Source organism: Anguilla anguilla, chromosome 7 (assembly GCF_013347855.1).
Source record: "Anguilla anguilla isolate fAngAng1 chromosome 7, fAngAng1.pri, whole genome shotgun sequence".
Lineage (NCBI taxonomy): Eukaryota > Metazoa > Chordata > Actinopteri > Anguilliformes > Anguillidae > Anguilla > Anguilla anguilla.
The window spans coordinates 55,762,387-55,787,910 of NC_049207.1; the positions used below are offsets into that span (position 1 = coordinate 55,762,387).

The 25,524-nt window shown below is 46.6% G+C and overlaps 1 protein-coding gene across 6 annotated transcripts in view; it reads right to left on the reverse strand.

Moving 5' to 3' along the window:
* Window positions 1-25,524, reverse strand: part of bnc2 (basonuclin 2) — a 293,681-nt gene that overhangs the window by 98,850 nt on the left and 169,307 nt on the right. The window lies entirely within an intron of this gene.

Below are 25,524 nucleotides of genomic sequence, written 5' to 3' on the forward strand. Positions count from 1 at the left end.
TTATCTCCCCCTCTCTCTCTCTCTCTCCTCTATCTCACGCCTCCTCTTGCGTGCGCCTCCTCATTCCTCCCCGGCCCGGCGTGACGAGCCTCTTCAGTGAACCTCCTCCGCGCTCCTCTTTCCCACCAAGCCGCGATTCGGAGGCAAAACTAAAGTCCCTCTAAGTGACTGTCACAGCAGATAAGCTTCAGGCCTGGCTTCCTCACCCCCCTCCCTCTCTCTCCCTCTCGCTCTCTCTCTCTCCCTCTTTAACAGTCTTCCAGTGACACTTCTCTCCCTCTCTCTCTCCGCCTCTCTCCCTCTCTCTATTAAACACTCGGCACCCTCCCCCCCCTCCTCGTCGAGTCGGGACCTCAGAAGGACCCGGCGCACTTGTGGCAATAAAACATTCATGCGACTCGGAATCTGAACACAATGCAATTTCCCTGGTTTAACCTGAAAGGAATGCACCAGTCACAACAGACTACATCATACTGCCATTAGGGCTGCCAAGGAGCTGCTTTTCTGGCTGCGCTTGGCCGCCCCGGAGAGGGAGAGAGAGAGACGGAGAGAACCGAGCAGAGCCACACACAACGAGCCTGTGCTAGCCCCACTTCTGCTACACACACACACACACACAGACACACACACAGAACGAGCCTGTGATAGCGCCACTTCTGTACTGCTGCTACACACACACACACATACACACACAGACACTTGTATGCAGACAGATACACACACACACACACACACACACACACACAACGAGCCTGTGCTAGCACCACTTCTGTACTGCTGCTACACACACACACACACACACACACACACAGACACAGACACACACACACACACACAGACACACACACAGAACGAGCCTGTGATAGCGCCACTTCTGTACTGCTGCTACACACACACACACACAGACACTTGTATGCAGACAGATACACACACACACTCGTATGCAGACAGACACACAGACACACACACGCAGGGAGGGACGCGCCCTACGACGGCTGCCACACAGTGACCCCCGGCCCAACCCCAGCAATGTCACAGTCATGTGATGCATGTGCCACTTCCCCCCCAGCAGTGAAAGCAGACCACAGTGTCACCACACTTCCCCACAAACACACACACAGAACACATCCAGCATTCATCCCTTATCACGACCACTCTATAACTACTCTTTGTGTAAATAAATTCAATGCATTTTACAATCATATTACACTGAAAGTTGCAAAAACATGTAAACAAGTACCCAGGGAAAAATGAAATACACTGGTGACTAAGTTGGGTTGAGAAATCAACTAGAAATTTCTCCCACTCTTTGGTAAGCTTATTAAGTTTTTTTGACATACCTTTTTAGGCTATTTTCCCTGAAAGGTGTTTTTTTTTTCTATTCAGAAACCTGACCTTGTGATTCAGCAGCTTTGAGCATTTTTGGGGGGGTACACCTCCACCCCTCTACTCAGAGCCCCGAGGGCCACACGTACAGTAGGGGGACCCGGGCCGGGCGTGGCCCTGGGTTCTGAGGGCGCCAGGGGTGTGTGGTCCTCAGGGGAGGGAATAGAGAAATGGCTCTGGAGCTCTGGAGCTGTGGAGAGGGGGGGGGCGGGGGGGGGGGACGGGGCTGTGAGATCAGTCATCACTGCACTGCTGTCCCACTCCCTCCAGACTGCCGGGGTCAGGAGTTGGTCACCAGATGGGAGTTGTTTGTCGGACTGGAGCCAGAGAGGAGGGACAAACCTCTGACCAGCTCCTGTACAGCCTGCCCCACCCAGCCCATGCACAGACACACACACACACAGTTACACTCACACACACACTCGCACACACACACAATCATTCATACACTCACACACACACTAAGACATACAGTACACACACACACACACTCTCACTCACACACACACACACACACACTAAGACATACAGTACACACACACACACACTCGCACACTCACACACACACAGTTACACTCACACACACACACTCACACACACACTAAGACATACAGTACACACACATACAAACTCTCACTCACACACACACACACTCACGCACACTCTCACACACACACACACACACACTCACACATGGATGCACACACTCACACACAGTCACACTTGCACACACTCACACAATCCAAACATACAATCACACACTAGCACAAATATCTTAGCTGAACAGGCTGGCCTTGACCACAGTTTTGAAAACGGCACATGCTCTGTATTCCCTGTGTTTATAGTATTATGGCGGAGGATGTTGTGAGAAAGTGAGAGTATTTTGGCTGCAGTAATTGCATAACACTGCCACAGAGAAGGCAAGTTTCCATTTGTGTATTTGTCTTCTCTTTTGGCAATCATTGGTTCAGAAACTGCTAACAAATACACTGCATACCTTAGCGATTGATCAATAGAAAAATAAATCATTGAAAATAATTATCACGTTTTTCAGTCAATTGTGGCATTGTTCTAATTCTCTATTATGATTAATTGCATCAGTAAATGTTTCCAGTTAAAAAATTTTTGTCGGTTACATTATTTCCAGTTCAATTAAGTTATGTTTAATAATTCCAAAATCACAGAAGCGTGTGGGCAAAATCTGTGTGCATTTTTATTTTCATTTTTCTGTTCTCATTTGAGTCTTGGAAACTGTTTAGGTGGTCTTAAAAAGGAACCGGTGTTTAAAAGTTTCTGGGGGAAAAAAATCTTAAACTTTCCTTTCATCATTTAACATAATTGGAGCTTGAAATTAGTTTTAAATTTTATGTGGAAAAAGTCAATAGGCACTTAGAAATTAAACCAATGGAATTTATTTTCACAGTATATATGCCATTCCTTCCAAGCCTTAGATGGCACCTTTGCTGCCTCTAACATACTAAGATCAAGAGCTAGTTTAACTGGGCTTTAATATCAGCACAACCAATACAAAATGCTATAGAATAACCTATACTTCATCCTTGGGATTGTGGTCCAAATCCATCCACTTATGCTTGCTGTTTAGTGATCCACATTTTTTTAAAAATGTTTAATGTAAAACCAACAACAGTGGCAGTATTAATATATAATTTGTCAACCTCAAGATTTGTTACCATAAATCAATGTTTCCTTAGTTTTCATTGACTACCAGAGTCAGCTGATGTGATCTCATGCAAATGTAAAATATAAAATAATAACAATAATTTTTATTATATAATATTAAATGATAGAACTTTGTCTACTGAGTCTTGTGACTTATCTTGTCACTAAAATGAACGTAAGCTACAAATAGAGAAGCAGAAGCACTTTCACACAAAGATGAATCACGCCCAGCACCATTCATCACTGAGTGTGGCACAAGGACAGGGCAAGTTGGCACACAAAAAAAAACAGAAAAGGAAAAAAAACAAAACAGATCACCCATAGAACTGCCCAAGAAACACTTTGTCTGGCGCTCAGAAAACAAACAAAAAACAGGAAAGAGAGAGAGACAGGGAGAGAGAGAGAGAGAGTGAGAGTGAGAAGAAGAAGAAGAAGAAGAAAGCTGCTCTATTTCAGAGCCAGAATGGACGCAGGTCTATAAGGCGAATGGCAGGGCAGCTGCTAAATTTACATTCCTCCATGTCCTCAGTGCCCGAGATGCTCAACACCGGGTGGAGCTCTACCCCCCCCCCCCCCCCCACTGCCCCCCTGCCTGGGACGCCCCACATCGGGCATGCTCAGCATGTGTGGAGCTCTCCACCCGCCCCCCCCACCCCCGCGGGTGTGTTCTCTCTCAGCACCAAGGAGCGGTTCCAGCTCCTCCCCCCATGCCCCCCGCCCCCCACCCGCCCCCCCGCCCCCCGCCCTCTGCACACGAAAAGCGGACTCCCACATGGAGACGGGGTTATTAGTGACAGGAGTGTATTGAAAATAAAACAGACTTTAGTCAAGTTTTTTTGCAATGGCCTTGCAACGGGACGCAGATCGGACCGCAGGCCGGGCCAGTGCCCGGGAACCCCAGCGCCCGCAGAACCCCAGTGCCCGGGAACACCAGCGCCTGATGCCACCGCAGCGGCACACTCTGACTTCCCTACGCTCGCACCTCGAACAAACCCGTTCTCACTTTTCTCCTGCCACATCCGGTGCACTGGCACAGTAGGAAACATACCCCCACCCCCCACCCCCCCTCCACCTCACCCCACCCCACCCCACCCGCTCCCTGTTCCTAACAGTGCACCACCACTGCAGACTCCCACAGTAAACCGGAGAGAGATTTTAAGAGTTTTAAGAGAGCGACGCTCCAGACAAGAACACGTGTCACTTCCTGCGAGAAAGTAATGGAGAGCGGAACTATTCCCCTGCGCCTGAGTCTGATCAGTGCAACCGGGGACAGAGAGGAGTGTGGGAGTGGGAGGGGCGGTGGGAGGGGGGTGAGTGTAAGAGGGGGGTTTGGGTGAAGGGGGCTTGTGAGGTGGGGGGGTGGGGGGGTATGGTGTGGGGGGGGGGCTAGAGTGTGGGGGTTTGGGTGGGGTTGTGAATCTGGGCAGACTATGTCTATGGCACTGTGTGTGGCCTTGCAGCCTGGACACAGCGAGCTGGAACAGCAGAGAGAGAGGGTGTGGAAAAGAGCAAGGGAAGAAGCTGGGGAGGGAGGAGGAGGGGGGTGGGGGGGCAAGGGACCGGGAGGAAGGGGGTGGGCGGCTGGGGGGGGGGGGTTGTTAGAGAGAAAATGAGTCCACGGCAGCACAACAGCTAGAGATGGAGGCAGCTGGCCCACTCTGCTAATTCAGCACTTTAACAAATCAATGCCACTTGAGGAGTACAATGCAAGAGCCCTGATCTGGCCAGACATCAGGGGACGGAGCTGGGGAGGGTAGGGGAGTTTAGAGTGGGATGGGGGGGAGGGGGTTTGAGAGAGGGGGGGTCAGTGAAGTCTTTCACATTAGGAGGGAATAATGTGTTAATTTATAACTCTTCACCCTGCACGGTCCCATTATCCATCTGTGTCAGCCATTTGACTTCTTAAATTCATCACAAAAAGAAGAGGGGGCGAGGCTGGGGAACAGAGCTGCTGTGGAGAGCGAGCTCTCCCGGTCTGCCCTGGGCAGGCCACTGCTGCTGCCCCCCTCCCTCACACCCGCCCCCCCCCACTCAGGGGCTGGCCACCGCGCCCCCCCCCCCCCCCCCCCAGCGCTGTCCACTGCTCCCCCCCCCCCCCCCGCTCAGAGGACTCGGTGGTCAGCCTCAGACTTGATTGCAAACGGTCCCATCAGTCACTGGCCCGTCAGGAAGCCGCTGGACCCGGCCGACCGCCACCATTCACTTTCAGAACCGCGCTCGATTCCGGAGCGCGGGGGGGGGGGGGTGGGTGGGGCGAAGGAAACGCCGCTCCGCCAGGGACCCGCCGTCTCCGGGGGCAACCGGTGACACGCAGCCTGGACGGGCGCTCGCTGTCACTCACCGCCATCCCGCCGCTCTGCGCAGCCGCTAGCCGCTAGCCGCTAACCCAAACGGGGGCTCCACAGCATTCCCCTCCTGGGGCTTTACTTTCACAAACTTTCTGCCCATAAAATTAGTTTTGGAAAAAAATACGGAACATAGGAAATATAGGAATATGAGTGTGTGTGTCTGTGTGTGTGTGCGCGTGTGTGTGTCTGTGTGTGTGTCTGTGTGTGTGTGTGTGTGTGTGTGTGTGTGTGTCTGTGTCTGTGTGTGTGTGTGTGTGTGTGTGTCTGTGTCTGTGTGTGTGTGTGTGTGTGTGTGTGTGTGTGTGTAATGAATGTGCACTGCATTGCACTAATGTAATTAACAGTTATTAATCAGTCAGTCAGTGGGGTGGAAATGGAATCAGCAGCAGAGTTCAGCAGCTTTAGTGTGCCGTTGTGTCACTGACTGTCACACGCGATAAAGACACAGTCCTGCTCCAGACTGGCTCAGGCCGCAGCCGCACGCCCTCTCGCCGCCGGGGCCGCGTGAGACAGGAAGTCAGCGCGACACAGCGGTCTGCGATGACGTCACACAGAAAGGGAAATGTCCGGCGCGGGACAGAACGACATGTCCACCGCGAAACGCGTCTGTCGCAGGCTTCCGCTCCATTGTGTCAGAGCGGGATTTATACGTGCTTCTCACCTCTCTGCACGCCGGGGGGGGGGGGCGGGGGGGGCGCTTCTCACCTCTCTGTACGCCCGGGGGGGGGGGGGGGGGGGGGGGCGCTTCTCACCTCTCTGCACGCCGGGGGGGGGGACGGGGGGGCAGGGGGGGAGGAGAGTTTGCAAACACTGATTTTTATTACAGATGCAGGCCATGCAGAAGTCCAGTCTCCAACTCAAAAGAGATTCTGGATGCAGTAAAAAAAAAAAAAGAAGATAAAATAAAGCAATAAAGAATAGATTTCTGGAAATATTTTATGTGAAATGCATTACACCCCGCTTTGAGAAATTCTGGGAAGCCAGGAGGGAGCAAGCGAGGGGGTGGTGAGGGGGTTGGGGGAAATAACTTCTTAAAACCTGACCAAAGCTGAGCTTCACAAGGAACCCACGTCAGGTGGCACCACCGCGACTCGCCACAGCGAACCGTACGCGGTAATGCATCACGATCGGCGCTACGGCACGCCGGCAGCGATCGATCGAATCGCCGGCGGCTTTGATCGGAAAAACTTACAGAGCGTTACCGCCTGTTCGGTTCCGAAAGCGGGTACTGAACCTGTACAGCGTGGGGCCGGGGGGGGGGGGGGGCGGGGGGGGGGAGGGGATGGGGGTAAGCAGGTCGGGGGCCCGGCTCTGGGAATGTAAATGACACACTAATATTAGTTCTAATGGAGGCTTTTCACACGGCTTCCGGCTCGCGGCCCAGGCGAGGCTGGGAATCCCACCCCCCCCCCCCCCCCCCGGCCCGCGGCCATCAGCGCCCAAGAAAGACAATAAGCCATTATGTCTAAGTGCCCCGCTATTAGATCACGTAGGTAAGTACTTGAAATTTTACCAGCATAGCATTTAAAAAAAAAAAAAAAAGAAGAAGAGCAGCATTCTAAAATTTCACCTGCAGTCTATGGCCTTCAGTGGCTCGTCTGGATCAGCCTCTAAATTTACTGCTGAGAGGAATCAGACAGTCCCACTTTATTTTACAGGCAAACGGCGCGAAACGGACATTAGGAATGTTTCTCCTTTTCACAGTTTTTTTAAAGGAGAGTGGAAATGCTGTGTATTGACATTAATAAATCACATTAAGAATCATGTAATAATATTTTGCTCTCAGTGTTTGTGTGATGGTCTACAGGAACCTGTCAGAAGCTGCCAAGGTTAATTTGCAGTGAAGACGAAGTCAATCGCTGGAAATATTAAATTTCAAAGACTGCAAAATAAATAAATACATTTTATTCTTGTTTTTCTATTTATGTATTTTATATAAAAAGGGTAACTGTACTATTGTTGATGATGCATTTAACTTTCTCATTCACACACACTTACATTATAGTAACACACTTATAAACAAGGCCAGGAAGACCTCTACAGCCAACATAGCACAGTGAATGGCTAAGCTAGGTACGGAGAATCCTTTGACGGAACACATTATTCTGAATGAATGTTTGAGCCGCTCCAGTGTGACGGGGAATGCACAATCGCTCGCTTTATAAACTCATTAACACCGTTAAAAACGAGCAGCGTTCACAGCCGCCAGCAGCTCTGCCTCGCGCAGCTGCTCGGAGGAGTTAATGCTCATCGCGCCGCGTTAGCTGCCGACAGGGAGGGCGCAAAAATCACAGAGAGCGACGGCAACGAAAACACCCACAATGCATTTCTGCACTTAAGCAAAGTTTACGCTACCGCACAATAGCGATAAAATGTTGTGCGATGTCGTACGTACATGTCGTGATATAACAATACGAGCCCAACGCGGTGGTGGCTACGCTCAACGCGAGCGCTAACGTTCGCTCCACAGCCGCTAACGTTCGCTCCACAGCCGCTAACGTTCACCCCACAGCCGCTAACCTTCGCTACACAGCCGCGAAGCTCGCGCGCGCCTGTGCTGGGGGCTCCGAAAAAATATTAAAATAAATCAAATAAAATAAGCGTCTCGTCTTCGGACGAGGGGACAGTCCCCAGCAGGGAACCGGGATGTTCTATTCGGGTACGGGCAGCGCTGGCAGTGCGATTATACCACTCTGGTCCCCAATGTAAACTGTCTATTCTTATCACTGGAGTACAGTTAATCCCCCCTCCCCCTCCTATTCCCACCTGGGGCTGGGGGGGGCTGGGGGGGGGGCACATTTGCCACTTGTCAGTGACATATAACACCAGGGGTCCTCCAGGCAATCAGCTTTTACTTGACATGTATTTGCTCATCACAGGACCCCGCAGTACTATTGGGAAAATGAAGAAAAACCTAAATTAACACTTGACATTCAATATGGTCAAGTCCTTAATTGGCCGCTGCTTCCTGAGAAAGCAATTTCCTATTCCCCGAAGTCCCCCCCCCCCCCCCTCGCATGTCATGTCCCCCCCCCTGCCCCCCCCCACCCCCCACCCCCCCACCCCCCGCCACCACCGGTCCCTTCCTCGCTCTAATGAGGGGCAGTGAATTAGCGCTACGTGACATGATTTGAGCAGCCCCCCCCCCCCCCCTCCCTCCTTTTCCTCTCTCTCTCCTTCTCTACTCCACCCCTTCCTTTTTCCACCATCAGTGACAGGCATCTGGTGGCCAAAAAAGCTCAAAGCGACCACAGTCTCCCCCCCCCCCGCCCCCTCCTCACCCGCACCCCCCCCCACCCACCCACACACACGCACGCACCATACCCCCCCCCTGCCCTCCCTTCTTCTGAATGTCTCCTTCTCTCTCCCTCTCTCTCTCTTTTTTTCTTCCTGAGCACTTCTGAAAGGATACTATTACTCCTGATGTTATTACTGCTTTTAACCTGGCAGATATTACACTGCTTTAATCGGATAGAGCGACGTCTCCAAGGCTGTCGCAGGCAGCGCGCGCTTCTCATGTTTTCCCTGTTTTATCAATTGATTTTAGCGTCTGATGGCACTTGTGTTCTTCCAAGGATTTACGAGGAAGACACCTCTCCTTGCTCCTCCGGGGTGCAGCGCCATAATTTAATATGGAGTCCCGCCGCTCAGCTGCGAGCCCGTTTACAGCCGGAGAAATGTTCAGACTAACGGCAGAATCCAATCTCCCCACTCCGCGGTTTGGGCCCAACTTCCACAGAAATATTTAAAGGAAATGTTCATTTTTGTTTTCACAAGTTTTTTTTTTCCAACCACAAAGGGGATCAAAGAAAATGCAAACTCTTAAATAATATTTGCTTGAAAATAATTGCACAAGATAATAGCACACAGACACACACACACACACAAAATACACACATGCGCACCCATTCACACACATACGCGCACAAAATGTGTAAACAGTCTGGGGTGATAAAACACCAATACTGCAATTGACAAGGTATTAAAACCACAAAACACACTCCTTTTCCTTTTAATAAAATAAAAACACCTTGAATTTGGAAGTGTTGGAAAAATGACATATGGCATAATAAAATAAAATACTTAGCTGTTTTCACATTTTCCCAATTTGAGAGTGCACGCAAAGGAATACGCTCCATTTAAGCACACTACACTTCGCAAATTTAGGGAAGGGTCGCATTTCTCCAGTTCCACTGAACTTGTTGTTTTACGCTATGTTAAGCAGCCAATATCATGAAGTGGAGTTCTCACTCACTCACTCACTCACTCACTCACTCACTCACTCACTCACTCACTCACTCACTCACTCACTCACTCACTCACTCACTCACTCACTCACTCACTCACTCACTCACTCACTCACTCACTCACTCACTCACTCACTCACTCACTCACTCACTCACTCACTCACTCACTCACTCACTCACTCACTCACTCACTCACTCACTCACTCACTCACTCACTCACTCACTCACTCGCACACTCACTCACACACTCACACACTCACACACTCACACACGCACTCACTCACACAGTCACTCACTCACACACTCACACACTCACACACTCACACACTCGCTCACATCCTCCAGGTGAGTTAAGTCAGCGTGAGGTAACTCACATTGAGTGAAGGCCGTTGTTTATGTTTACCAGAAGCAAAACCTTACGCACACGCACACGTACTCAAAATGCATGCCTGTTAGGTTTGAGTAAAAAGATGATCTGCATGTGTCATTTATTCCTGTAATGAGACCACTCTGGTACTGTCCCTAAACGCTAAGGCTAATGCACTAAGGACCTGGCACAGACCCATTTAACGACAGACAGGACGCAGGTCCCCCCTTCAACCCCCTCGCTTGTTGATTTCTTGTCACGGCTGAATTTCGATTTGATTGACATGCGTTGCAGTTAAACCAATCTCAGAGGCAGGGCAGAAAAGTTCAGGAGATGACCTGTCTTCACATAACACACTGCCACCTCTGTCACTCTCCCTCTCCTGGGGGGGGGGGGGGGCAGGGCGGGGGGGTTGTGGCTGGACTGCATAATGCAAACATATCAGCTGGTCTATAAATACCCGCAGACTAGTCTCTACGGGGAGTGAGGGAGACTGGCTCAAACTGCTCCTTTTCTGGGGCGGTGGGGGGGCAAGGGGGGCGGGGGGGGGGCAAGGGGGGGGGGGGGGGTGAGGAATAGATCGCACATGGCGCATCATGATCTCTTGCACCCGACCTCCTAATTATATCCGACAGTTCATTTGAAGTCTATCACACAGGCAAATTAGGCAATTTGTGCAAAATGGATACTATGGATTGTCAGGGTCACAATATGCCTGTTATTCAATAATTCACATCCAACCGCCACCCTGGTGCTGTCTCGTTCCTGTTTGCTGGGTCTTGTGGGCGCTTTGTTTACAGCTGAAAAAGGTATAAGGAAGGTTTGCCATATCCCCACACAATTATGCCAATATTTAAAATATCTCCATTTAAAACATATTCACAATAATCTAATATATGTCTAATATGTTACAGTACATATTTATGAATTACATTTTACACACATATTATGCATATTTACGATGCCCTTCTTTCAGTTGGTGAAGCTGGAAATATATAATTGTACATAGTTTTGTGACCAGAACAAAGAAAAAATTAAATGTGACATATAAACTGTGAAATTTTCATCAATAACCCAAGAGTGTTTTTGTGCTATACCACAACACCCGTATTTGGAAAAGCAAATGCACTTAGACAGATAACACACAACAGTCTCACTGAAGCCAGTAAGCGACGGATAACACACAACAGTTTCACTGAAGCCAGTAAGCGATGGATAACACACAACAGTCTCACTGAAGCCAGTAAGCGACGGATAACACACAACAGTCTCACTGAAGCCAGTAAGCGACGGATAACACACAACAGTCTCACTGAAGCCAGTAAGCGACGGATAACACACAACAGTCTCACTGAAGCCAGTAAGCGACGGATAACACACAACAGTCTCACTGAAGCCAGTAAGCGACGGATAACACACAACAGTCTCACTGAAGCCAGTAAGCGACGGATAACACACAACAGTCTCACTGAAGCCAGTAAGCGACGGATAACACACAACAGTCTCACTGAAGCCAGTAAGCGACGGATAACACACAACAGTCTCACTGAAGCCAGTAAGCGAAGGCGTGATTTTGAGGTCACAGTGAACAGGAACGTTCTTACAAAATCCACGATAGGAATTGTTTGGGTTTAATTAGACCATCAAGTCCCCTGGTTTCATTCCTTATGTAACACTGGGCAGGACCTTGTTCTGCCAGATCGAGTAATTCCATACCAGCCGTACTGTACACCACCTACACTCTCCACCGAAACCTCGGCCCCTCCGATCTCCTAATAGCGCCCCTGTAATATATGTACATGCATTCTAATCTCCCAAAGACGAGCGGAGGTTCCTGCATAAAATAATTGACTCCTCACTCTGCATCCTTAATGACGGGCCGACTCTGCTCTGCTCCCATCAGAAGGTGAACGCTGCAGAGACACTCACAACAAAGGGCCATTATATCTCTGCAGTACAGCACACACACACACTCACACACACACACACACACACACGCACACACACACTCACACACACACACACACACACACACACACACACACACACACACACACACACACACAAACTCTCACACACACACACACACACACACACACACACACACACACAAACTCTCACACACACACACACACACACACACACACACATATGCACACACACACACACACACACATACACATATACACACACACACACACACACTCTCTCACACACACACACACACACACACACACACACACACACACACACACACACACACACACACACACACACACACACACACACACACACACACACACTCACTCACTCACTCACTCACTCACTCACTCACACGCGCGCGCACGCACGCACGCACGCACGCACGCACGCACGCACGCGCACGCACACACACACACACACACACACACACACAAAAAAACATACATTAATACACACACACACACACACACAGATGTGCTGAAGACCTGCCACCCAACGGTACACCTGTACATAGGCCCCATCGACCTCCATGCTGAAACACTACTGAAAATACCTCAGACACTTCTTCAAAGGCATGCATTCTGTTACATGGTATCTGCTGAGGCTGAGTTTGAGTATGAAGGCACTGTGTGAGAGGGAGTATCTGCCTCTCTCACTGAATCCAGTCCTGTCCTTACAGCCCAGCGCAACACTGCCCAACCACCCACTTGGTTCAACAAGTTTACCAACGCAGGTTCCAAACGGCCAGAAACGCAGCTGCCTTTAACACTGCTTGTTAAATGTTAATCGTCCGAGAGCTCAAACACACTGCAGAGAGCGGCACACGCATATCGTTCTGTTTTACTAAACGCATAACCTGCCACACAAAAAAAATAAAACATCTTTTAAACCAACATTTCTGAATTAAATGATTTTTTTCTGAATGTTTTTTTCTCAGTTTTAAAATTTAAAAAGGCAGCGTGAGAGACAGAGGGAGCATGAGAAATTGAGAGAGACAGAGTGAGAGAGAAAGAGAGAGAAAGAGGGACAGAGAGAGAGAGAGAGAAAGGGACAGAGAGAGAGTTGGAGGCAGAGAGGGAGAGAGAGAGAGAGAGTTGGAGGCAGAGAGGGAGAGCGAGAGAAGGAGAGAGAGAGAGAGTTGGAGGCAGAGAGGGAGAGAGAGAGAGAGAGTTGGAGGCAGAGAGGGAGAGAGAGAGAGAGACAGAGAGAGAGTTGGAGGCAGAGAGGGTGAGCGAGAGAGGGAGAGATAGAGAGAGAGTTGGAGGCAGAGAGGGTGAGCGAGAGAGGGAGAGATAGAGAGAGAGTTGGAGGCAGAGAGGGAGAGCGAGAGAAGGAGAGAGAGAGAGAGAGAAGGAGAGATAGGTAGAGAGGGAGAGAGAGAGAGGAGAGATAGGTAGAGAGAGGGGCTCACGCCCTCTCCCAGCTGTGTTGGTACGGGACAGTGTCTCAGACAATGGGGGTCCTGGCCGGTGATTGTTCCCCAGCCGCTCCCCTAATCCGCGCCCGTGCACTGGAGGGAGCGCCTGCACGCGGCGGCGGGGCGGCACAGACCGCGGCTTACCACGCAGCCCAGTCCGCCAGAAACACCGCCAGGCCGATTCCACCGAACAAACAGCCACCGAAACGGGCGAAACACACTCCTCTACACCGCCACTGCCCCCCCACCGCGCCCTGCTCCGCCACTGCCCCCCCACCGCGCCCTGCTCCACCACTGCCCCCCCACCGCACCCTGCTTCTCAGAGCACAGCTTCCGCAGCGTTTAAACCGCAGCGGCTAGCGCTCCGATCGCCACGTCTCACCTTCAGCCGCTTTACAGGGACCTCGTCTGGCTCCGAACCGATACGGATTTAATCGGTTAAATCGATTAATCGCTTTCAAATTTACTAATCGCTCTAAATCAGTTTAATAACGGTTGACTTACAATGGTTGGTTTATAAAACAGTTTCACTGTTCTGTTCAGGAAAAAAGTGAGATGTACAGTGTTCAATAAAGTCAGACACAGCAGATTTTACTCTCATAGGAGAGGACACCCGATTCACTGTAAACTCAGGTAAACTACGTTGTTGTTTAATGAACCCTGGACTTGTTACTGTGCGGCATGTCAGTGGAGATCACTTTGAGAAATGCTAAAAACACAGCCCACTTCCTGCTTAGGACCGAACAACCAGAAACAAGTACCGTAATATAACAACAGAGAAGACCACAAGAAAAAAACTAAATTTAAAAAGGATGAAGTCTAATTATTACTATCCTAACAACTCCTACTGCTTCTTGCTTTCTTAGCTATAATCATAAACAAGGAACATTATTATTATTATTGTTATTGTTATTATTGTTATTAATAATAATAATAATAATAATAATAATAATAATATACAATCCCACTTTTTATTTTATTTAAATTAATAGCATAAAACCACTTGCATAATGTCTAAAATAAAATATAATTTTCAAGGTGTGGCACTGACAATGGACCAAGCCAATACAGAACTCAAGATACATAACTCAAAATACATACCTCAGAATGCCTAACTCAAAACACGTTACTCAAAATGCATAAACAAAAATCACACAGACCATGAGGTAAGCGGTTCCAGTACATAAATAAACACGTTCATTTATTTTTCACTAATGTGGGGATTTCAGCTTTTTATCACCAAAAGAAACAAAAAAAAAAACGAAGAAGAAAAAAATGACTGAGACTGAGAAGACTGTTCAGGAATAGCTAGTAGCACACACACATCCTGTAGAACATGCGTGTGTGTGTGTGTGTGTGTGTGCGCATGTGTGCACGCGTGTATGTGATGTGTGTACACGCGTGTGTTTAATGTAAAGCTCCCGGCTGTCAGCAGCATTCCTGGGGCGGGGCTCTACATGGAGCGGGTCCCGTTCAGCGCCTCCAGAACACGGAACACGGAACACGGAACACGGCGGCAGGCAGCTGCGAGCGGCATTCCGACCGTGTCAAACGATCAGGGCGCTAACAAGGGGCGGGATGGCGCTAATGTCCCCTCATTACCGCCCCGGCCAGGGGTGGCCACATCCTGACTCACAGGCTTATTGAAACAGCAGTTTCCCCTTTACGTGAGGACTTCCTCTCCGATCAGGGGGAGAGAGAGAGAGCGAGGACGCGAGAAACACCAGCTGAAATTAACCCTGTACAGAGGAGGGTGTTTTTTTCTGGAATGTTTTCTTTCGAAATTCCGAGTCAGTGTTCTAGAACTCTGCTCTCCTTTCAGTCACCAGCAGTGACTGTGACATCATCGGCATTAGAATGTTCAGTTGAGAACGTTCTAATCGTGTATTTGCCATCTCACGCCTTAGAGGGTTAAAAGTGTAACTGTAGCCTGCTGCAGATATTATCGGACTGCTGAGCAAACTGAGAAAAAAAAAAAACACAACCTTTGAGTGTGTGGATGGTGCTCCTCATTATATTACCATATTACTAAATGTAGAGCACTTTAATTATGTGCTGCGTGTATGGGTGTGTGTGTGTGTGTGTGTAGGCCCATCGTAATGTTGAGGTACCTTGTTGTTGTTGTTTGTTGTTGTTATTATTGTTGGCTTTCTGTTTTGTTTCTGATGATCATTGTATGACACATGATGACTTTCCAAAAGAACAATAAACTAGTCAGTCAGTCAGTCAGTCAGTCAGTTAGTCAGGCAATCAATCAATCAATAAATCAATCAAACATTCAATCAAAAACGGTAGCTGTTATCCTTTCACATTCAAGGACATCAACATTTAAAGAAAAATGAGTACAGCCAACATGCCTACCCTAATTATAATTTTATCAATTCTAATGAAAAAGAATAAACTTCTGACTTAAGTATTCATGTTCAACTAACAGCTTTTCATTACTGTGAAACCAAACTGTGCTCTGCCATAAAGAGACTTCATCTTATTTAAGCATTTTATTATTTATTAAACATTAGTATCATGTTGCTTGAGCACAGATGGCGAGTCAGTGAGGAAAATGCATGGCTGGAGACACATACTGAAAAACCAGCAGTTTGGGCTGTTTGTTTGTGCGCAGTGTTTACAGTAAGTAGTAATTTAATCAGTGCTTCTGTAAATATACTCAGGTAACTTAAGGTTAAATCTTTAAAAAAAATCTATGTGGCAACTTGTACTTATAAGCTGTGTTAAATTCGAATGATTCACATGTTTCAGCTGGTAAATATAAAATTATCAACCCACCCTGAATTCACACACTTGAACTACACACTAATTTTTAAAGTCTTGTTTATGGAAAAAAGACTGAGATGAATATAAGAAATCTGACAGATAATGCTGTGGTTATGCTGTTACAACAATATGAAGACAATAAAGATTATTATTAAATCAATAAATTAAACCAAAAAACACACGTTCGTTTTGCAAACTAGGTTGATTGTTTAAAATGCTTTAGCAATGACAACTGCACAATGTGTAAAATCACTAACATTCTGTGTGTGTGTGTGTGTGTGTGTGTGACAAATTATTTTTTTGCTAAATAAGTAGTCATTTAATGTTTGTATTTTTTCCAGTAACATTCACAAAGACTGCCAAAAAAGAAACTGTGGTATAAGGATGGAAGACCCTCCTGATTAGACCTAAGGATTCTGGAGCCTGTGCTTTTGTGGTTCGGCTGAATCAGGGCCTGCGTATCTAAAGAACTCCCACATGAGGCCTTCCTCTGTTCCAGTCATGTCCAGTGTGCACACAGATCACATTCCACCTCCACAGAACAGCAGCGCTGCGACCAGCACTCGCCTTCTTTACACACAACGGAACGGTGGCACCTGCAAAATATTATTTTTTTGTCTTTTTTTGTTAAAGACGTGACTGTAAAAATACAGACACCCTGAGAGTGTGTAAATGAACAGGAAATGGGTTTGGCCACCTGAGAGTTTTTCTTCAGGCCCGATGTGATGCAGCTACAGGAGCAGGGAGTGGCAGGTTGCTGGGGCTGCAGTACGCACGCCAGCCCAAAGTGATCTCAGCATCGAGTCCGGCCAACTGAAATCACCCCACAGTTACACGTGCAAACTAACGGTGTGCATACACACACATATACATACATACATACACACACGCACACACACATACACACATACATACATACACACACACATACACACATACATACATACACACATACATGCATGCATACACACACACATACATACATACACACATACATGCATACACACACACACACATACATACATACACACACACACACATACATATATACACACACACGTACATACATACACACATACATGCATACACACACACATACATACATACACACATACATACATACACACATACATGTCTGCACACACGTGCTTGTGTTTTAATTTTATAAAAAAATATTATGTGACGTTCCACAGCTGCCTCTTTGCTGTTTCAGTTTTGCTGTCTGAATATTTTGGAAGAGGAGAGCTACCGTGTGCCTGGAGCTGAGGGAGGGCCGGGGGAGAGGGGGGCGGGGGGGTTCTGAGAAGCACGGCCATCCTGCAGAGGGAGAGCTGGGGGGGGGGGCAGAGCTGGGGGGGGGAGGCACGGCCATCGTTCACCGCTCCAGCGCTGATAAGCCGGGGCAGATGGGCGCACATTTTTATCATGCCTGAACTCTCAGCAGGCACACGCAAGCGCCGAAAACACTGCGGCCCTGGTGGAGGGGGGGGGGGGCGCCCCCGGGTAACCACCGTGGAGGAAGGGCCGACCCCCCCAAACCCCCCAAACCCCCCACCCCCCCTCTCTCTCACACCCATTCAGAAACTCGGGATTCGTTAAGCTGAAAGCCGGTCTCTTAACATCCCGCATAGCAAAAAAAAAAAAAAAAAAAGAATCCTAAAAATTCTAACTTCTCTGACTCTCAGGCGTACAGACGGACGCTACTGCAGAACCTGCGCGTGGGCGTCAGGTGCCACGTATCGATCACTACCCTCGTCTGCGCCAGGGGAGGACAGCCCAAACAGGTATCTCTCACACACACACACACAGCGGGACTGCAAAACGAAAACGCGACGCGCCAGGATGTTTTCGTTTCGTTGGGAGCCCGCTCCGCACTGCCAGCTGCTGAATGTTCAGGCGACAGAACGAATAAAATGTAAATAAGATCGATACGCTGTGACTTCAGAAGTAGCTACATAGCGAGCAGCTCTCATCAAAACCTCCGGCTGAAAAAAAAAAAAATTATTAAAAAATCCCTCCAGGATTGGGTGGGTAAAAGCGCGAGCAAGCACACGCGAACACACGCATGTGCGCGCACATACACACACAGCCAATTTAATCAACGCTCGAATCATACAAAACGCTCTGCATGATCCACAAAATTACCAAAATACCATACAATGCAAAATAATAATAATAATAGTAATCTTCTAAATTACTTATACATCTGCTTAATAAACAGTAAGAGAAAAAACTGAGAAAAAATTACTGGTTAAAAAATCCACTGATTTTCTTGAGTTTGTTGATGTCAAATATTATCATGAAGATAAGTAATAATTAAACCCCACTTAAATTGCCCAATATTACTATAACTAAAATACAAAAATTATCCTGCACAGTTACACCAGATATTCCACTTCAGGGCACAAATTTAATTGGAAAAACAGCGTTATGGTAATAAAGCATGAATAATACAATCACCATGAATTTAAAACATACACAGAACATACGAACACTTTGTTGAAATGATACCAAGAGCGTTCGGGCATCTTCCAGCGGGGGTGTGTATTTTAGAGGTGGCGTGATGTGGGGGGGGGGGGGGGGGACAACAACACCGCTTAATATAAACTTGAAAAAAAACTGACGATTCAAAGGTAAAAAAAAAAAAAAAAAAAGCAAAAGTCTGTTTTCAAAGTGAAAGTGTTCAGACGCCATGTTTGCCCAACAGCTGGCCTGACAGACATGTCCTTGTTGGAGTGGTGGCCGGGGTGGCGTGTCAATGAATGAGGGCTTGTTTGAGCCCCCCAGTCCCCACCCCCCACCCCAATGCGCACGTCCCCCCCCTCCCCCCCAACGCGCCCATCCCCTCCTGCAAGGTGCAGCGAGGCTCACGCTGGCCCACGCTGACCAGAGCAGTCCGCCACTTTCCAACGCCCCCGCCTGACAAGAGGAAAAAGGGGAGGAAGCGAGCCGGGGAGGGGGGGGGGCTGGGGCTGGGGGGGCGCTGGCTCGAAATCAGGTCATGCACTGCCACTCCGAAATATTCCTGCTACCTCCACCTCTCTCCCTCTCTCTGCGGCCAGAATAACAAACCGGGCTGTGTGCGCGGCGGGTGACACAGGGAGCCTCACTGTGGCGCGGACCGCGCGGCAAACAGCCCGCACGGCCGCGGTGGCCGACAGGCGGACAGGCTGCCGCGGTTAGCGGGATCAATGGGGACATTCACCCCGACGCCGATTCGCCCCGCGCGGTCCAAACCCCCCGCCCCCCCCCCCCCCGAGGAAAATAAGCGACGCAGAGCCAGGTGTGACTGCACAGATCAGTGCGGGTCTCCTAATTAAGAGGAGGACTCCTCATTAGCACCTCCTCACTCCCCTCCAACCAGCCTGAGAACTTTACGCGCCACTCGCGAGTTCACGACAAGGCCAGGTGGTGGAATTATGGGAACGGAGGAGAGGGGGGGGGGGGGGGGCGTGGGGGGGGCAGGGGGAAGGGTGCTCGTAGTTACCGTTGGCCCTGCCCAGGATTATTGCAGAGCCTCACAATTTCCCCGGCATCAAAATGAATCGCGCTGTCCGAGACGCGTCGAACACGGCACAAGAGCAGGACGGCTTCGCAGCGCCGCGGAAGACCGCGGAACTCTCCGGAATCCACTCGGAGAACGGCAGCCTCCGACCGGAAGCCTCCTCCCTCCCGGCTGTGACCTCCAGCCCAGCCCAGCCCAGCCCAGCCCCGACCCGTGACCCGTGCCACAGTGACCCGGGCATGGGTGTGTTTTCCTCGCCACCACACAAGCTGAATGTCACCCTTGCCCCAGATCAGGCGACACAGACGCTCTTCCTCCTGCGGCAAGCCTGTTAACAGATGTCTTACTCAGCGTCTAATTAGTCACCAAGGCTCTGCCTGGACCTTCCCGGTGACAATAGGGGGGCGTCGCCACCTCTGTATCCCGTTTCAGTCCACCGGCACCCGCTCTGTGGGCCTCCCCGTGCGGGACAGCCAGCCGAAATTAAACCTTCAGCATGCAGCCACAGACGCCACCACACGCACTATACTGAACAAGGACGGAAAAATACCCTGCTTCTGTCCACATGACACACAAATGTGCGCGAGCACACACACACACACTTACATACACACACGCACGCGCACACACACACATTCACACACTTACATACATGCACGCGCGTGCACACACACTATTGCAATATCACAGCCTTCTCTTGTTTATCCAAGGGCCCAGCGCTCTGAAGAAATACCAACATATATACATATTTAATTGCACCAATATGTCAGAACAAGCAAACCGCGCTGGTTAGACGAACCTCTGTTTTAAAGGTGTCCCGCGTGAATTCCGCACGCGGGCTACTCTTAAGCGCATATTCACACACGTGGGAGCATGTGCGCGCGATGACTTGTTAATGAACAAACGGGTTAAAAGGTCTGTGTGTGGCAGATATGCAGTAAACACAATTACTGACAATCAAGAAACAACAAGCGCGTGCACTCATGCAATTTAACCATCACATATTTTGTGATTTCATGTAAAACTTTTGGAAATATTTTTGAGAAATATGAAATGCATGAATATCGGAGCTCACAAACAGGTGCTGAATATCGATGTACGTGCACAGCACTAGCCTACCACCTTGAACTTCATTATTGTCGACAGTCCCCAAGGTGTTAAATTTAAGTATATCACAGAATTCCGTATTTAAATTACTCTTCATTCAATATAGTTTTATCAGACACTTTTGCGGCACAATTAGCCGAACTGTATGTGTGTCACTTAGGATAGTTTCAAGGGATATTTCAAACGCCTTTTTTTAAAGTTAATTTCTGTTTCCACCTTATTTTCAAATTTTACTTTTATTCAGATGAAGTTAAAATCGGATGATAAATCGTTTTATTACCCATAAAGACTTTACCTTCCTATAACTGATACGATTTTGTGCCAGATTAAAGCCATAAAAACGGAAGCGCATAAATCTACATGTATAATGGATTTGTGCAATATACACAAATTGATTATTGAATTCAATCGGAATGCAGGTAGAAGGCAGTCTTTGATGTTTTGCGCACGCATAGTTTACGGTACGTGGACGTACAGGAATACTATTTCAGTGCGTCAAGCAAAACTAAACGCGCGCCATTGTAACCTCAGTATTTCAGTTTAATTTAAAAAATTCAAGTTAAAACACCGAGAAAAAAAATCTATTGAACAGTTCCAACAAAACAGCTATTTTAACTGGGGTTAATCGATACAGTAAATCATAACAGGCCTAATACAGTATCACATTAATTTCGCCTGCAAAATCTAGGCTATTTGGCGGCATTTTGGATTTAGTTTTCTGTTGTGCCTCTTTGTGATGAAGACAACAATGAGAGCGTAGATTGTAATTATTATTTGACTTCCTTTATCCAATAATTTCAATTTATTAGCATTAGATTGGAATTAATCTAGCTAAATCTGCCTAAAAAGTTGTGTGGAATACTGAGGCTGGTTAGATGAGAATAATATTGCTTTGATACAAAAGTAATGTACTTACAAAAAGCTTTGGATGTGATTAAATCCATATCCTTTACGGGTTGTCATTCACTTGAAACAACAAACATATGTTATACTTTCTCGTTTATTCAGTGTTCAGCAGTCAGTTGCAAAACGACAACGTCGTGTCGATAAGGAACTTATGTAGCTCTAAGTGAACGCAGATACATGCGGTTGATTTTATTCTGGTCTGTGTCACTATAGGTTATTCACTGACATGAAGAAGGAAAGCGATAAGAGGGCCACAGTCACTACCCAGTCCAGCTCTATGGCTTTGTCGATATGTCACACTTTAAGTGATAGCGACCACATGTTTTTGACAGAATATACAACAACAAAAAAGGCCGAATCGAAGGGTCTGACAGACTCGCGCTCTGTTAACGGTAAACTGTTAACGGTTGCTCGGAGGTTTCCCCGCGTCAATAACGCGAGCCACGCAAAAAATCACGCGCACCCTTTAAAAGCCGAACCGATCTCAAAACTCTATTTCCACCAACTTGCATCGCGCCGAAATTAAAATAAAAAGACAATACTTGTGTTTTATTTTATTATTATTTTTTTAAAATAGAAAAGAATATACGGAAAAACTTTGACCATTACTTTTAATTCGTAGTGAATTATATGGAAAAGTAGTCCACTGTAGCTTCTGGATAATTCGAAATGATCAATAAAAAAAAAAACGTACCCCATTTATCACATACATACAATTGCAAGAACAAATGAAAGTTTATAGTATCTCCAAAATATGTGACACTGTTACATTGGCGAAATCATCATAAAATACAAAACTGAAATTATATACATATTTTTAACTACATAAATCTCACGCTGACAACGACAGTAGCCGAGTTCAGTGGGTAAAGCCGTGGGGGTGTGTTTACATTTGATGACACAAGCATCACAGCAATTATCTTCCAATAATAATGATAATAATAATAACTTGTAATATCTATAAAGAGCAACACGGTAAGTAAGTAATTAATCGCATGTCTAATAAATGAAATACACTGTCTCGGTGTTGTTTATTTTTCACTAACTGCATGCTGAAGGTGACTTATGACTGAAAGGCACATTACTCAGTTTAACCCCTTAACATTGGTGTAAAACGATACCGCACGCACTCGGGACAAACACACGTTTTGAATTTTTAACAAATTATTTGCATTTAATGCATTGCAATATTTTATATTCCATCTAATTTCTTCAAAATGAAACGCTTCGCGAATAATTGGGGAGTGTAAAACAGGTTACTTATTAAAAGCTTTTCTCCCCAGTCATTACTGGCACGTTGTATATGTCCACAGGTGCATCTCATAAAATGATAAAGTAAATAAAAAATAAATACCTATGTAAATCATTAGACTCTTTAAGCAAGAAACCACGTCAATAATCTCAGCAAATCGATAGTTGTCCCTAGGCTGAAATGTCCTTCAGCAAAATACAATTGCTGATATTTTATTAATAAATGCGTGATACTTATAGGTCCAGAATTCCTAAATGGATTCGTGAATGATTGTGCACGCTTTGTTGCGTTCATTTGGTATATTGTAAACTTATTGCATTTCGTGGTTATTTAGTGATATAAAGTGGGTTCCTTTAAAACGATAAAACAGAACGAATGACATTAAGATAATATTTCAACAGATTGTGTGAATTTAATTTAACATACAAAAATGTCTAGTCGTATATTGAATTTAAACAAAATGATACACTCAGCTTTAATCAAAAGGGAACTTTTTAATACTTAAGGAACTGTCCATAATTGCTCATAAACAAATACAGTCTGACGTCAGACTCACTGCTTCTTGGATTGAATTCTAAAAATAGGTGATGGTTCAGTGCCAAAATGTAATCGAACACCGCCTATGTGGTTTGGTAGTTAGGCTACTTATCAGTCATCCCAGGGTTTCTAAACCTCACCTAAATCAAAAATTTCACATGACAGGTCTGAGTATGTTAAAACATTGCACATCGCCACACTGATATTTGTTTTCCATACAACATAAAACACGCCGAGATCAAAATAGCCAAACATAAACGCATATACGATTAAATGTGTATACTCGTTTAAGACTGCAACGTTGACCCAGACATGCATTAACAGATCAGTGGTATCGTTTTGTAATCGCCATTGCTATAAAATTCCAGCATATATAAAGCATGATATATAACCATATATAATACTAAAATATAACTAAGACTCAATACCAGACGAGAGTGTTGCTTCTCAGACATTAGGCATTATCAGTTACCATCAAATAATATAGTTTGTCACTGTGGCTTCTTAGGAGAAAGAGCGCCCATCCTACTAAACACGTAAGATGCTGAACTGATGCGCGCGGATGAATGATGAATAACAGACTCGTGCTTGATGGTAACGACGGAGACCACAGAGATGAAAACATTTGCCCATGTGCGTGCACGTGCCAGCATCCGCCAGATTTGGTTGCTACCCTTCCCCTTCATAGACCAGCTATTGCACTTGTACGACCTAAAGATTATCGATTGATTTCACAACTCTATTATTATTACAGAACACTGTATGCAGTTCAAAACATATTTATAAAATTAAAAATGTAGGATGCATTTTTAAAAAGGCTGACCATTTGCATTAGCGAATATTAAACGCACTTAAAACAGGCTACAATAAATGTACTGGTATAAAGACATGTCTTATTTTCTTTAGTGTGTATGTTCATAATTCTGCACACCGTAACTACTACGGAAACAAAATAACCGCAAACCCTAAAAAAATCAGGTCAAAAACTCATGCCCACGTCCTTTCAAAGGAAAAAAAATTTATGGAAAAAAGAAACAGCTGAAGGCATCCATCCTTAAATCGCACATTCTAAAGGAGACACCCTTGTTTAAATCTTCATTTGAAAACTCCCTCCCCTGCAGAGAACATAGTCCAAGTTTTCAAGTCACGGAAGAAAGCAAAAAAAAGTTCTTCTAAAACTCGATCGAGCCAAGAAATTGTGCGAAGGGGAGACGCGTCGGCCTGCGTGCGTTACACTGAGTGCTTGGTACGGAGACACCGGCTCCAGTGATTAATTGTCAGTTATTACTGCCCTGGTATACCGTTCCTACTGGCTCCGCGTCTCCGTTTCCCAACAATGCACTTCATCTTGCCAGTGAGATTCAAGCAGCCCCCTCAATTCCCCCCCACCCATAACCCTTTCAAAATATGACGGCTCACAAATGTTCCTAAAAAACGTGGTACGGACAAAACTTTTTTTTTTTTTTTTTTTTTACAAGCGTACATTAAGACCTATAACCTACATACAGTTCTGAAAACTTCTAACGTCTTTTCGGTCAAGTTATCACTTTCCATTTGTAGATTATACACACCGTCTCTCCCCTCGGCAGTCCGTATTAACGTTTCCTGCCTCGACCACATGAAGTCAATTAGGAGCCAGAGGGGGGCCCTTTTGGACGGCATCGGTGCGGGTTATCACAAAAAAGGACGAATTTATGAAAAGTGAAAAATATAATAAATTCACTAAGAAATCAAACAAAAATGTAAAAACAAATGGTAATATTTTTCTTTTTATTGAAAATAATACGTCAGCATTTGGTATGAAACTGAGCGAATTAGCATAGGAGCTGTCATCTTGGAAAGCTGTCACCGCGGATAGTGCTGGAATTGCTGTCCTCGCGCAAGTGAGGTCCCACATAAGACAAGCATCTTCAACTCTAAACACGCACCAGAATGTCACTGAAGAAAGCGTGCATTAAAAAAAAAAAAAAAACTAAAAGCAAAACGAAACTAAAAAATTAAAAAAATTAAAAATCAT